Source organism: Athene cunicularia (genome assembly GCF_003259725.1).
Source record: "Athene cunicularia isolate RWA chromosome Z unlocalized genomic scaffold, athCun1 chrZ_part2, whole genome shotgun sequence".
Lineage (NCBI taxonomy): Eukaryota > Metazoa > Chordata > Aves > Strigiformes > Strigidae > Athene > Athene cunicularia.
This window is the reverse complement of record NW_020799143.1, coordinates 18735397-18748573: the sequence shown is the minus strand read 5'-3', so window position 1 is coordinate 18748573 and position 13177 is coordinate 18735397.

Below are 13177 nucleotides of genomic sequence, written 5' to 3'. Positions count from 1 at the left end.
TCTCTTTCCTAACCTGGATGTGAATCATACAAAACTGTTAGCAGAATTTTTGGGTTTTGTTTTCTTTAATGAATTGATGCTATGTCCTATCTCTAAGTTCTTACCAACCTAATATATTTTGTAATTACATTAACATGAATATTTTTCTTTTTAAGTGAACAAAAATCTGTGCTATTCTTAGTGAAATTTTCAATTTGTAAACCCCAGAAATGTTAAAGACTCAAAGGACATTCTGTGATTGTGAAATTCAGACAGGCAAAGTGAAAAACCTGATAAATTTGGCAATGAACAACTGTTCTATTAAACTTTTCTCACCAAATGGGAAAGTTATGCTCCATGGCTCTTGCTGCAATTATTTACTGAACTCTCATATTTTTTACCACTATTGACTTATTCCTTCAGCAGGCAAAAGCTAAAGCCCACTCTCATGTACTGGCATGATTGTATGTAGTATTATGATACCTAAACCTTGTCCTAATTCTCGTATGTTCAGAAACATAGTCCCAGAGTTTTTCCTGTTGATCTGTCTTTTATTTCTAAAACATGTGTTTTCCTCCCCTCACAATATCAGATACTAAGTTTCAGCTTCTGGTACCGCTGAATAAAGAAAAAGTAACATGCCCATGCATACAGGAAAAAGTATGTTCCTGGTAAACAAACAAACAAACAAACAAACAAAAACCCAACCAAAACCCAGTGTTTTTCTATAGGTGTCAATGCAATTCAAAAGATATTGTAAGAATGTGTCAGACAAAAAAAAAAAAAAAAACCCGAACCACTAGACTACTCTCTATTTTGGTTAGCATACAAGACTTTATAAAATTTTTCCCAAAATTACAAAGCTAGAATCATTTTAATTGAATTTGTATTGAAACATAAGCAAGCCCCTAAATTTTATGGATTAGAGGTAGAACTGAAACTCTTTTTAAGCTGGGGTCTTCCTGTAGTCAGTATTAAGCCATTATAAGCCATTAGGAGATTTATGTAGGTATTGCTTCAAAATTTGTTTACTTGAGTAAGGTGACCTTAACAAACCCTTGAGTTGGATTCTGCCAGGCTTGTGACAGTGATGAGTGTGTGTGAAGTGACAATGATTTTCTGTTTTCTGATTGGAAATGCTACTCCTTATACAGTGTAAGACCAACAATCACATATCTTTGCACTCTTCTCCTCTTCTCTTCTCTTCTCTTCTCTTCTCTTCTCTTCTCTTCTCTTCTCTTCTCTTCTCTTCTCTTCTCTTCTCTTCTCTTCTCTTCTCTTCTCTTCCTTCTCCTCTCCTCTCCTCTCCTCTTTTTTTCTTTTGTTGTTATTTTAGGTAGGTATGGTAAAAAAGTGGGTTCAGAATTTCTCTAGAACAGTCAGTCCTAGCATTTGATTTAGAGGTGAGGGCAGCACTGCAATTTTTGATTTTCTCAGTACCACTGTGTTCAACAGTAAGAGCGTCAGGAAGAAACACAGTGGAATCAAATCCTATTTCAGATTTTCTTGATGTTTTAGATGTCTGTGTGGGGTTTTACATGTTGGTTGTGGCCAATTTTCTCTTTCTATGATTTCCTCTTAGGCTCCTGAGTTGTCTTCTAGCCTAGTCACTGAGCTTTGGTGTAGACCTAAAATCAAAAGTTCTTTTTTCTTCTGTTCTTGCCCTTGACTACTTTCAAATCAGATCAAAATGCATACTGTCACAAAAAAAGGAAAAAGTAACAAAAAAAGAAAAAACCCAGAAAGATGGGAGGAAAAAAAAAACAACAAAAACCAACCTCCTCTTTCTTTTAGATACTTTTTAAAAGAAAAAAAGATTTGTAAAAGATTATTTGGGGTTCTCACCTTTATGATAGTCTTTTACAGTAAGCGCTTTTTTAAGAGTGAGAAAGCATTACACAGTATTTCTTTAGGGTCTGTGTTAGCCGCATGTTTTTCCCTATGTTTTTCCAATTCTTTCCAGGCTTAAATATAAAAGAATTTTGTTGGGGGTTGAGCTGTCAGCTTTGATTATATGCTGTTATTGTACAAGAAATGCCACAACATGTAAAGTACAGGTAGTTATCAGTTATCACAGAGAGGCGAGAGGGAGAAGCTGAGGAGAAGACAAATGAGTAATATGGATTTAGTTTGTTTAGGGTTTGGGGTTTTTTGATTTAAGTTTTTTTTTAATATTTAAACAGAGAAAGGAGGTGGATTATTAAAATTACATCAGCACTATGTATGCAATATGATAAGTGGTGACAAAGAACATTGCTAGAAATGTTCTGGCTCTTTATCACAATGTTAATCATTGAAGATGAACAAATGTAGAAGAAACTAAGAGAGAACTCTCAGAATCTCCATGTAGGAACCTGGCTGGTGTTAGAATGTTGGAATAGAACCAGGAAAACTTATGCAGGCTGGTGCGAGAGAAGAAGTAGATAAGGATGACGCAATTTATTGCTTCAAACTGTAAAATTAAAAAGACCAAGCTACAGTTTACAATTACAACCTCTTGCTTTCTGAACAATTAACTCCTTCCTTCATAATATTCTTATTTTCTGGATTCACAACCCTTCTTTTTTCAGTGTCTATTAGTACAATAGACTCAACACTGCCATATCAAAAGAACAACTAGAAAAATTTCGTACTGCTTAGACATTCTTGCTCTTGAAGTTTTGTGTTACATCACTAGTTCTGTTGATTGGCTTTACTGTCAATGCAGGGTTGGCATTATTATTGTTATTGTTGTTATTATTATTATTATATTTTGAAATAAGTATTCTGTATATACACCTTTTGTAATAATTGTTGCAGAAAAGAGTCCATTAAGCAAACACTAGTGACTACTCTTTAGGATGCAATAAAAACATTACCTTGCCTTTTACTGGATCATAAGCAATCTCTTCACTCTTTATTACTAACAGTAGCTGGAAATGTTTCTGTTGCAAAATATCCATACTAAAGGTTCACAAACCACACTTTTTTTTTTTTTTTTTTTTTTTTTAAGATGTTAAAATGTTTTTTTTACAAAATCAAATTGTTTAATTTTTAGTTTTGCATTTTGAGGAATTTCTCATACCTTTTTCTTTTTCTCACTGAAAATGCAGTAGAAAAACATGAGGCTTCTAATTTTCCTTTACCAATTGTAACTTCACAAAATTAATTCTAAGTTGAGTATTAAAAAAGAAATACTATTTGGTATTGGTTATCGTTTGTTGGGGTTTGGTTGGTTGTTTGGTTTTTGTTTGTTTTGTTTTGAGTTTTTTTGGGTTTTGTTTGTTTGGGGGGTTTTTGTGGTTTGGTTTGGTTTGGTTTGTTTTTTTTCCCACACAGATGTACTAATTCTGCAAAGGAAAAGAAAGGGAGTGAGGGAGACAGAGGACATGGAGAAACATTTTTGGGGAATTCTGAAAAGAATTTGAAAATATGAAAACCAGTTTCATTTTAAGTTCCCCTCTAATGAAGTTAGAGAGTCTTGACGGATTATACAGAAATGTTTTCTAATTTTGCAGACAGGTTTTTTGATAACAGCTGCACATCTCTAACTGATTAGTGTCATGCTGTGGCCATACCAACTCTCCACAACTGAAGATTTTGAAATTAAAGCAAAAGCAATTAGAAAAGAAGTCGTCAGCAAATTTTCTTACATGTTCTAGGAAGCCCCATTAAAATATATAACTGATGTATATCTAAGAGCCTTCTTACACGATGTCTTACATCTTACTGCTCAGTTGGGAGGATTAGTTGGCATTATACAACTTTCTTAGGATTCATAGACAAAACTTTTCCATTAATCTACTTTTTCTTCCTGCCTTGCATCTAACAGATATACCCCTTATTGCTGAAGGATCTTCAATTTCACCTTATTTCTCTTCACCATGGTATACATTTTAATCTTTTTCAACACAGATTATTTGAGTATAGTCATGGTCAAAAGTTAAAAACACCCTTTGAGAACAATTCTGTAGATATGCAGCAGGCTGAAAAGGTGCATTCAGGGGCAGGCTGGGTATTCCTATGGTCTTAAACCTACACTACTTTTCAACTTTATTTATAAAAAATATGTGAGAAGTCTACTACAGTGGATGCTGGTACAATGGCTCCATAAAGTTGCAGATTGGTTGCACCATCATACTCAGGAACACAAATTCAAGAAGTGCTGGTAGAGTCAGAATCATATATTGTATGCTAGAGACAAGTGAAGGTAAAGCATAACATTCTCTGTTGTTCTAGCTGGGAGACAAACAGAAGCAAATAATGATGGAAGCAGGACATGAGGAAGGTGAACAAAAATATTTTTTTAGATTGCTTTGTAGTATTTTGTCTCATCTATAAAGTGATGTAAAATTTCAGCTGAAAAAGCAGCATGCTGGAAGTGGTCATACAAACAGCAGCAATTTTCAGATGTTCCTTTTGTAATGATGTGTCATCTAGAGGTCAGAACTGTGATTCTTGCATAAGCTTTGCTGAATGTGATTTACATAACATCAGGAGACTCTGCTCTTAGGTTATAACAGGCTTTTCTCCTACTAGGGACAATCCCGGAACCCACACAATGGTCCTCAGAATGAAACAGTGCAAAGCAAATAATTACTATAATAGCACAGTGAAAGACAGAGAAATGCAGAAATGAGGGGGAAAGTGTGGTAAGAGATTGTTTCCATCTAGTATTTAGGAAGGCTATAGATCGCATTAACTGCAATTCCTAACAAGTATTTTGTAAACCTATGAGTTCTTGTACAAAACAGAATTTGACAATTCCCATAATATAAAATGGCTCAAACTACCATTACAATCAACAGCCATTACAATCAACTGCAGGAAATGGTAGGAAAATGCTGAAATGTCTTTTCTGCCAGGTTGTCATTCACTGAGACTGACCTCAGACCATTTATTTTTTCCCTTGCTGATTAGACCATCCCTTACTGCAGCCAGGACTTCAATTCCATACAAAAGAATAACACAATAATTCTTTGTTGCTGGGATTTTTTGTTGTCACTTTATGCAGACTTCTAACATTTTGCCAATGTCAGGAATGCAGATCAGAGATGTTCAGGGTGTTTTAATAGATTTTTTGAGTGCTGACTGACTACCACAGTCTTTGCTTATTTTATGTCACTGTTATTACAAGCTGGAAGAAAGGACAGCCTTGCCTTTAAAAAGATGCTAACAAGGACTTTCTAAGGCACCTTAAAAACCCCCTATCTTTGTCCCTCCACCTGCTGTGCCCCAAGTTGTAATATTGCAACCTGCTGCTCTCCTGGTTTGCAAACATTTCTGTTGCTGTGTGTTTTGCTGATTAGGGATATCAATTAAACTCAGATACCAGAGTGAAAAGAGTAGGCGTATTTTACTCAAAATAACCAAATAATACAACATAATAATACAGAAAACACACAGTAAGGAAAGACAGAATAGCACTTAAACAAGTATGAAAATACAGGGTAATGCATCAAATCATGACTACATGAGAGAGAGAATAGTGATTAAGAAAGATCCATCCCCACTTGCATACGTTGCCATCACCCAGACCGGCAGTGGCTGGGCAGCCCCGGTTACAGCGAGGGTTTGGGGAGCCTGTCCCGGCAAGGGGGAAATCCTACGTGGTGCGTCCACCCGTAGGTGAGGCTGCCAAAGTCGCTGTGAGCGGGTCCAGCCTTATATACCCAAAAAGCAGCAAGCCAGAAGAGCTGGCACCTTTGCTTTGAGTGGAACATCTCGTTTCACTATCTCATTAGATGCCCCCAGAGCCTGGCCAGGGCTCAAGGGAGAAGACAAGGGTGTTTCCCTCCTTATCTAATAATTTATTTATGTTCTTTTTAAAACAAGGCCATACCTCTGTCCCAAGGCCGGCTTTGTTAACTTACCCCTACACAGAGAAGAAGAGATACACATTCAGGATAGACATATTTTCATTACAACCATCACCAATAATATATGATATCTAAGCTACATTTTTCATTAGTGATCATACATATTCCGTTACTGACTACATAATAAGTTAGCAGCTTCAGCTCGGGGCCTGTTGCTCAGGCTTCAATACTTCCACCTTTTACATCAGAATAGGTGGTTTGTTATAACTTAGTATAATACCTATTATCACAATGGTTTCAGTTATAAAATATACAGGATTCATCTATAGGTCAACTCTGGCTTGGGCTTATTGTCCAAGCCTTAGCACTTCACTGTGTCTGAAAACAATGTAGTAGGTTTACCTGTTACTAGCTGTTGTATTATCCTATTAATAGCTTCTGCAAACTCTGGTATTTCATTTGCTGATGAGTACTCTCACTTTTATCCCTGTGAATGCAGCAGTCCAGACATAACTCAGTATAGCACAATACTGTTTTCCCTATGCACACTACAGAAAAGTAAAAACCAAATGAACTAAAACCCACCACACACTAGAGTATGGAGTCTAGCGCTTTTTTAGTAACAACAGAGTTACACAAATGCAATTCTGTGGATGTCGATGAGCTCAGAGGAAATGGTAACAGAACTGGGAATTTCAACTTTAAAAACAGAGTTAGTTGGCTGTTTTATCTCGGCAGATATCGTAGCTGAGATTTCTCTGGTAATTATCCATTGCAAATGAATTGCCGTTATGGCTCACCATTGGATTAGAAAAAGCGGCTGGCTTGAAAACCAGATGGAATTTGAGATGGTGGGAAAAGTCTGAATGAAGTATACTTTTTTTCATTTTCCTTCCAGTGGATGGTCAGTCATTAAATATCCTTTAGCTTCTAGGAGCATGTGTTTGTTCACAATATCTGAGGATGTATTACAAGTAGTTATGTTGACTTTCTCACATCAATGCAATTCAAAAAAAGAGCTGGATGATCTCAAAAAAGACTTGCTTGTGGATGTTTTGAAACATCTTATCACCCATCTTTTTTGGAGGGGGCTGGGAGTGGGTATTGCATATATAGAAAAGCAACTAGACAAAGCAGCATACCTTTCTTAAAAAGGCAGTAGTATTGTTAGCTACATGTTTTTTATGGACTTTATTTTCTGAAACTTGCCTTCAAGAATGAAAGAAAGTTGTAAAATGACAGAGATTCCTTATGACAGTTGTCTCCATTACGTCTTTTTTTTTTTTTTTTCCTAAAAAGAGAAATCAAATTTCATTAGATACATTTCATAAGTAACAATATTCAGTAATGGATATTTGTTAATTTGTTGTTTCTGTTGCTAAAAGCCATAAAGTTAAGGTTCCTTGCTGGAGGAACAGAATGAAATGAAAATTAATTTGAAGCATCTTCCCTATTCATTAGCACCTGCCAAATGAGTTAAGTGAGTAGTCATATTTCTTCAGCAGCAAAACATACAGCTCCGTTAAAAAATGGTAAGGCAGACATTGTCTCTGGAGGGTGTATGTGCAACAGAAATTAGCTCTTCAACTCTTACATGATTTCTAGAAGATGATTCCCTGGAAGGAGTGTGTATTCCAAAGTAAAGGTTCGGCACTGTAGGAGTGCAAGAATTCAAGAATTTCCCTTAAGTCCAGAAGCAAGCGTGAAAACACAGCCCCTACCTCAGAAAAAGCTTCAAATGGCTTTAGTATGTGCTCCAAAACTGCCAGTGAACTAAAAATCTGATGAAAAGGCAAGTGAAACAGGAAGGTAAAAGGCATATAAACAACCATTCTGGCCTCTTCTCAGCAACTGAACTTACCTGTGGCATTGGCCTCAGAGTCACCTCATAGCAGTGCTAAAGAGCATGTGGTGTCACACTTTTATGTTTACTGGATTTGATCAATTACACTTTTTACATCAGGCAGCAAGCAGCACGTTAAACTGCTTCATCATTAAAACAGTGAGACGCTATGAAGTATGTACTATGAAGGCTAATGGGAGTCAATGGCCTGCTGACACATGTCCACTAGGGACCTCTCAGTTTGACCAAATGTGCTCTTTCAGATATATCTTTGTGAATGTTTTCTTGATGTGTTAAACTATGTTTAACAGTCATTTTGCGGATGTAATCTGTAATGTACAGTCATTGGAATAACCACTGCAGGTGAGTAGATATTTAGCTGTATTATTAAGACATCTCAATGCAGTGTAGCTGTGCTCATCTTTCACCTTGTTTATTGGATTTGCCTATTTCAATGTGGGAACACTATAAACTGTACTGTGAAAACATTCTTGATAATACTTATCTAACAGAACATAGTACTTTCAGCTCTAACAAAGAATACTAATATTTGTGAAAAAATACATACAAAGAAAAATATTAATTTTTATTTTATTTAAAACATCTCAGCTGCCTTGTCATTGGGATCTACATAAAGTATACGTGTACAAGCATATGAGTCCAATGTTGAACACCAACAGCCCTGAGGTCTTATTAATTTTTTTGTCTTGTGAGGCATTTAAAAATTTCCAGGGTCTAAAAGGCACTTCACCTATATGAAGATTATTAGGTCTAACCAAAAGGGATGTATGTGGCAACAGGGTATTTGAGACTATAACAAGAATAGCTCCTGTTCCTGTTATTGAAAGGGTTAGTCCAGGTTTCTAATTTAGGAGTCTTTTTTGAACCTGGACTGTTCTCATATTTCCATTTAGTTCTCCTGATTGAAAGCATTTATATTGATCTGTATCTGACAAGCTTTTCATCAAGGGTCAGGCTCACCATAGTGGGTCAGGCACATGTAACTTTTAGACCAAATCACTTTGGTACTCTCTACAATATCCTCAAAAGGCTATTGAAAACTCTGATGCTGGATGCAGCTGCCCTTCTATTAAGTCATGGCAACTGTAAAGAGATCACACTACCTGCATTCTACTTGTTTCCACCAGCAGCTCAAAGCTCTGGCCACAAGCACTATATGTGCATCCAAGAACCCTAATGTACTTTGCAGGTGCCTTGAAGGGAAGGGTTTTCTACTCCAGTCCAAGGACCAGAAAAATGGCAAGGGGCAGGGCAGACCTTCAGCCATATTCCTTAATGTTTAGTAACTTGTTTACATAGACAGAACAGACTTTCCTTGTTTCTAGGTGCATGAAATGCAATGCAACACCTGTTTTGAACTGGACCAACAAATTCATTGTAAGTATAGGCAGCAGTCTAAAAAGTTTATAGGCATCTGTAGTCAGAGTGAGAGCAGACAGTTTAAACAGATCAAGTATGCCAGTAATGCATTGTATTTGCATTTCTTTCCAAGTGAGCACCTTTTCATGGCAGCAAGCAACTCGGTTTTAGAATCATCTTTTTGTGTATCAATGCATATCTGATTCCATAATGCAGATACTTCGGAGGGGGTAGGGGATGGAAGGGAAAAAAAGAAAAAAAAAATTTGAATGGGTTAGTTAAAATAAAAGTTCATTTAGTGTAAAATGGATGACATTGGTGTGGGGTTTGGAATTTTTTTTTTTTTTTTAATCAAATAACTGAGTCATTGCTGGAACTTTTAAACTATAGTTGTTTGGTTTGTTTGTATTTGCAAGTATCTGATAAAAAAGTGCAAATCAGCCACCGCAGATTTTAAATCTTCCTGTTTATTATTCAAAAATGGTATGCACACAGAATGCTTGTTTACACGACCCTCTGTACTACAAACATACAAAGTAAAGCTATTTTGTCATACCTCTGGGAGGGGAAACACAAAGTTCATGGCTCAAGGAAAGCAGCTCCCTGTTATGAAGCACAGACTAGGTACGGTGTGGGAAATAAAAGCAAAAAATTACTTTTCCTACTCTGCTTCACAACTTTTGCTTTGCAGACATTTCTGAGGTGTTTTTTGTACACTCTTTCTTTAGCCTGTGTACAGGTTTTGTAATGCAACTCTTACCTTGTAAGACCTAGACTTTCCTATGGCAGCAGCTATCCTGAATATGGCTTGTGTGAAAATCATGTGACTATCTGTACAGGAAGTTATAGCCCTCCAGCCCTGTTAATACAAGTAGCAAAATAAGGTAGATGGGGGATAAAAAAATAATCTCCAAAACATGTGGAATTACTGAGAATTAGCAAATAGTTTCCTACATAATGCCATGTTATATTTCCTTTTTTTTTTTCTTTTTTTCAAGCAACAACTAGGATTTAAGAATTTATTTTTCCATACAACTTAATGACATTTTGTATTTTCTATGTACAGGACAATGACTATGACAAAATAATACCAAAATATATACATAAATATGAATATTCAGTGAAAATACACCTGATTTGAACCACACTTTGATTCTCACTAGGTCAATGGTTCAGATATATTTGTTTCTCTTACAGTACCAGTATTTAATCTCCATTTCATGTAATTACCAATTAGATATAACAAACCAGATTTTCACCTCCAGGATAGCAGCTTTGTTAGCTTAACTGTTTCCTTTAAGAGTGTGCATAAAGAGAATTCTTAGCTGGTAAAAAATACAGAAACAGCTCTTTTCTTTGTCTGAAAAAAAAAAAAAAAAAAAAGTATTTGTTGCATAGATACATCTGAGAATGGATCCAGACAGATCTGATAGATTCATGTTTGGCAAATTCCATGCATTTGAAAGACAATTTTCACCCAGCCTACAAAACTGCACAGAATTTAACTGAGTTCTACAGAATTTTGCAAGTAAAAATATGTGGAGATTTCTTCAATTTATATGCATAATTTAAGGCTTTGGGGATACACAAAATTCTATCTTAAAAAAAAAAACAAACCAAAACCAAATCCTGTTTGGATTCATATGACTCAACATCATCTGAAAGGTTTAGCCTCAATGTACAGCCCACAATTTATTTAGCCCTAAGAGAAAGACATTTTGAAACAGAGAAGCAGAACTACTATTCATAACAAAGTATATCTTCTTACATCAGCTCTTGTAATTTGTTAAGTGATGGCTCATTCATCCTGCACCTGCCTGGGGAAAAGAGGTATATGGATATAGAAGAACAGAATTAAATAGAAAAAACAAGTAACAGTGATATGAGAATAAATATCAAAGTACAGTGTTTTCCTTAGGGATTAATGACCACCTGGTTCTTGCTAGTAATTAATGTCACATAAATCCTGTCTGTCCATCTTTCATCTGTCTGTTTCATTTGTACCTTTAGTGTGCAGAGTGTGCCCTCATGCACCTACACCAAGTTCATTATAAAATATGAAATCAGGCAGGAGCAATCTTCTGTTAACAGCTAGCATTGAAGAAGCAGACATGTGAAGAAGAGTATGACTTAGCAGTGGAAAGAGTCAGCTGGCTATGTGTCACTGTAGCCTTCACAGTTCCAGAGGAAAAACTGTAAAAGCAGATAAAGAAGGAGAAACAAAGGTTTGCTGTATAACTGCCAGCCTTACAGTGGGGAAGGAGAAAAGTCTAGGCGGGAAAAGAAGATGAGGAGGAAAATTGTCAAAACTATATCAAAGAGAAGGAGAGAGAGAAAATGCATCACTGTTGATGAAAGTCCTAGTGAACAGCATCAGAGAGATCAAACAGGCAATGATGAAAAGCATGAGTCAGTGTCAAAGATGTAAGAGGAAGATCAGCAAGAAAACCATGCAGTATGAAAGGCAAAACAAATTACTAACCTTTCAGCTGAGTGAAGCCAGAGCTGCAAGTCAACTGGAGAGATGAGGCTAAAGATATATGAGTGTAAGGCCATAAGAGAGTCATCAGCATGGAAGAAGTCCTCAGAGGGAGAGAAAGCTCCAATGATAAAGACAGATCCAGATGTCATTATCCAAAGAGAGCAGATAACATATGGCAGTACCATGTCAATAAAGCACAGCCAAATGCAGAAATGTTTTTCACAAAATAAAAAAGATTGGAAAAAGGCAGAAGGAATACAAGTGCTGGGAAAAGAGAATGAGACAAAGACCTATGTTTTCTGATGCACATCAGGAAAGGACAATTTCCACATGCAAGTGGCTTCAGAGACAGTGCTGGAGGGAAGGATACAGGTCTCTACTACAGGCAGAGATTGAGGAACTGAGCACATATAGTGAAATTCTTTCCAAGAGAGAAGTTTTTGTTCTAGAGATAACAGTAAATGGAGGAAAAATGAGATGATGATTATGTTAAAAACCAAAGCAGGGTAGATACTGCCATTTAAGGACAAGAGTCTTCATATGAGATCTGAATTTGTACTAGATTTCTGCAACAACATCTTCAGGTCATGGTTTCTCTTCCTATATCCCTATGAGATATGGAATTGGGAAAAATCCCAAAATAGAAGGGGAGGGGAAAAGAGTTGGCAGAGAAAGGAGAGAGGAGAGGAGAGGAGAGGAGAGGAGAGGAGAGGAGAGGAGAGGAGAGGAGAGGAGAGGAGAGGAGAGGAGAGGAGAGGAGAGGAGAGGAGAGGAGAGGAGAGGAGAGGAGAGGAGAGGAGAGGAGAGGAGAGGAGAGGAGAGGAGAGGAGAGGAGAGGAGAGGAGAGGAGAGGAGAGGAGAGGAGAGGAGAGGAGAGGAGAGGAGAGGAGAGGAGAGGAGAGGAGAGGAGAGGAGAGGAGAGGAGAGGAGAGGAGAGGAGAGGAGAGGAGAGGAGAGGAGAGGAGAGGAGAGGAGAGGAGAGGAGAGGAGAGGAGAGGAGAGGAGAGGAGAGGAGAGGAGAGGAGAGGAGAGGAGAGGAGAGGAGAGGAGAGGAGAGGAGAGGAGAGGAGAGGAGAGGAGAGGAGAGGAGAGGAGAGGAGAGGAGAGGAGAGGAGAGGAGAGGAGAGGAGAGGAGAGGAGAGGAGAGGAGAGGAGAGGAGAGGAGAGGAGAGGAGAGGAGAGGAGAGGAGAGGAGAGGAGAGGAGAGGAGAGGAGAGGAGAGGAGAGGAGAGGAGAGGAGAGGAGAGGAGAGGAGAGGAGAGGAGAGGAGAGGAGAGGAGAGGAGAGGAGAGGAGAGGAGAGGAGAGGAGAGGAGAGGAGAGGAGAGGAGAGGAGAGGAGAGGAGAGGAGAGGAGAGGAGAGGAGAGGAGAGGAGAGGAGAGGAGAGGAGAGGAGAGGAGAGGAGAGGAGAGGAGAGGAGAGGAGAGGAGAGGAGAGGAGAGGAGAGGAGAGGAGAGGAGAGGAGAGGAGAGGAGAGGAGAGGAGAGGAGAGGAGAGGAGAGGAGAGGAGAGGAGAGGAGAGGAGAGGAGAGGAGAGGAGAGGAGAGGAGAGGAGAGGAGAGGAGAGGAGAGGAGAGGAGAGGAGAGGAGAGGAGAGGAGAGGAGAGGAGAGGAGAGGAGAGGAGAGGAGAGGAGAGGAGAGGAGAGGAGAGGAGAGGAGAGGAGAGGAGAGGAGAGGAGAGGAGAGGAGAGGAG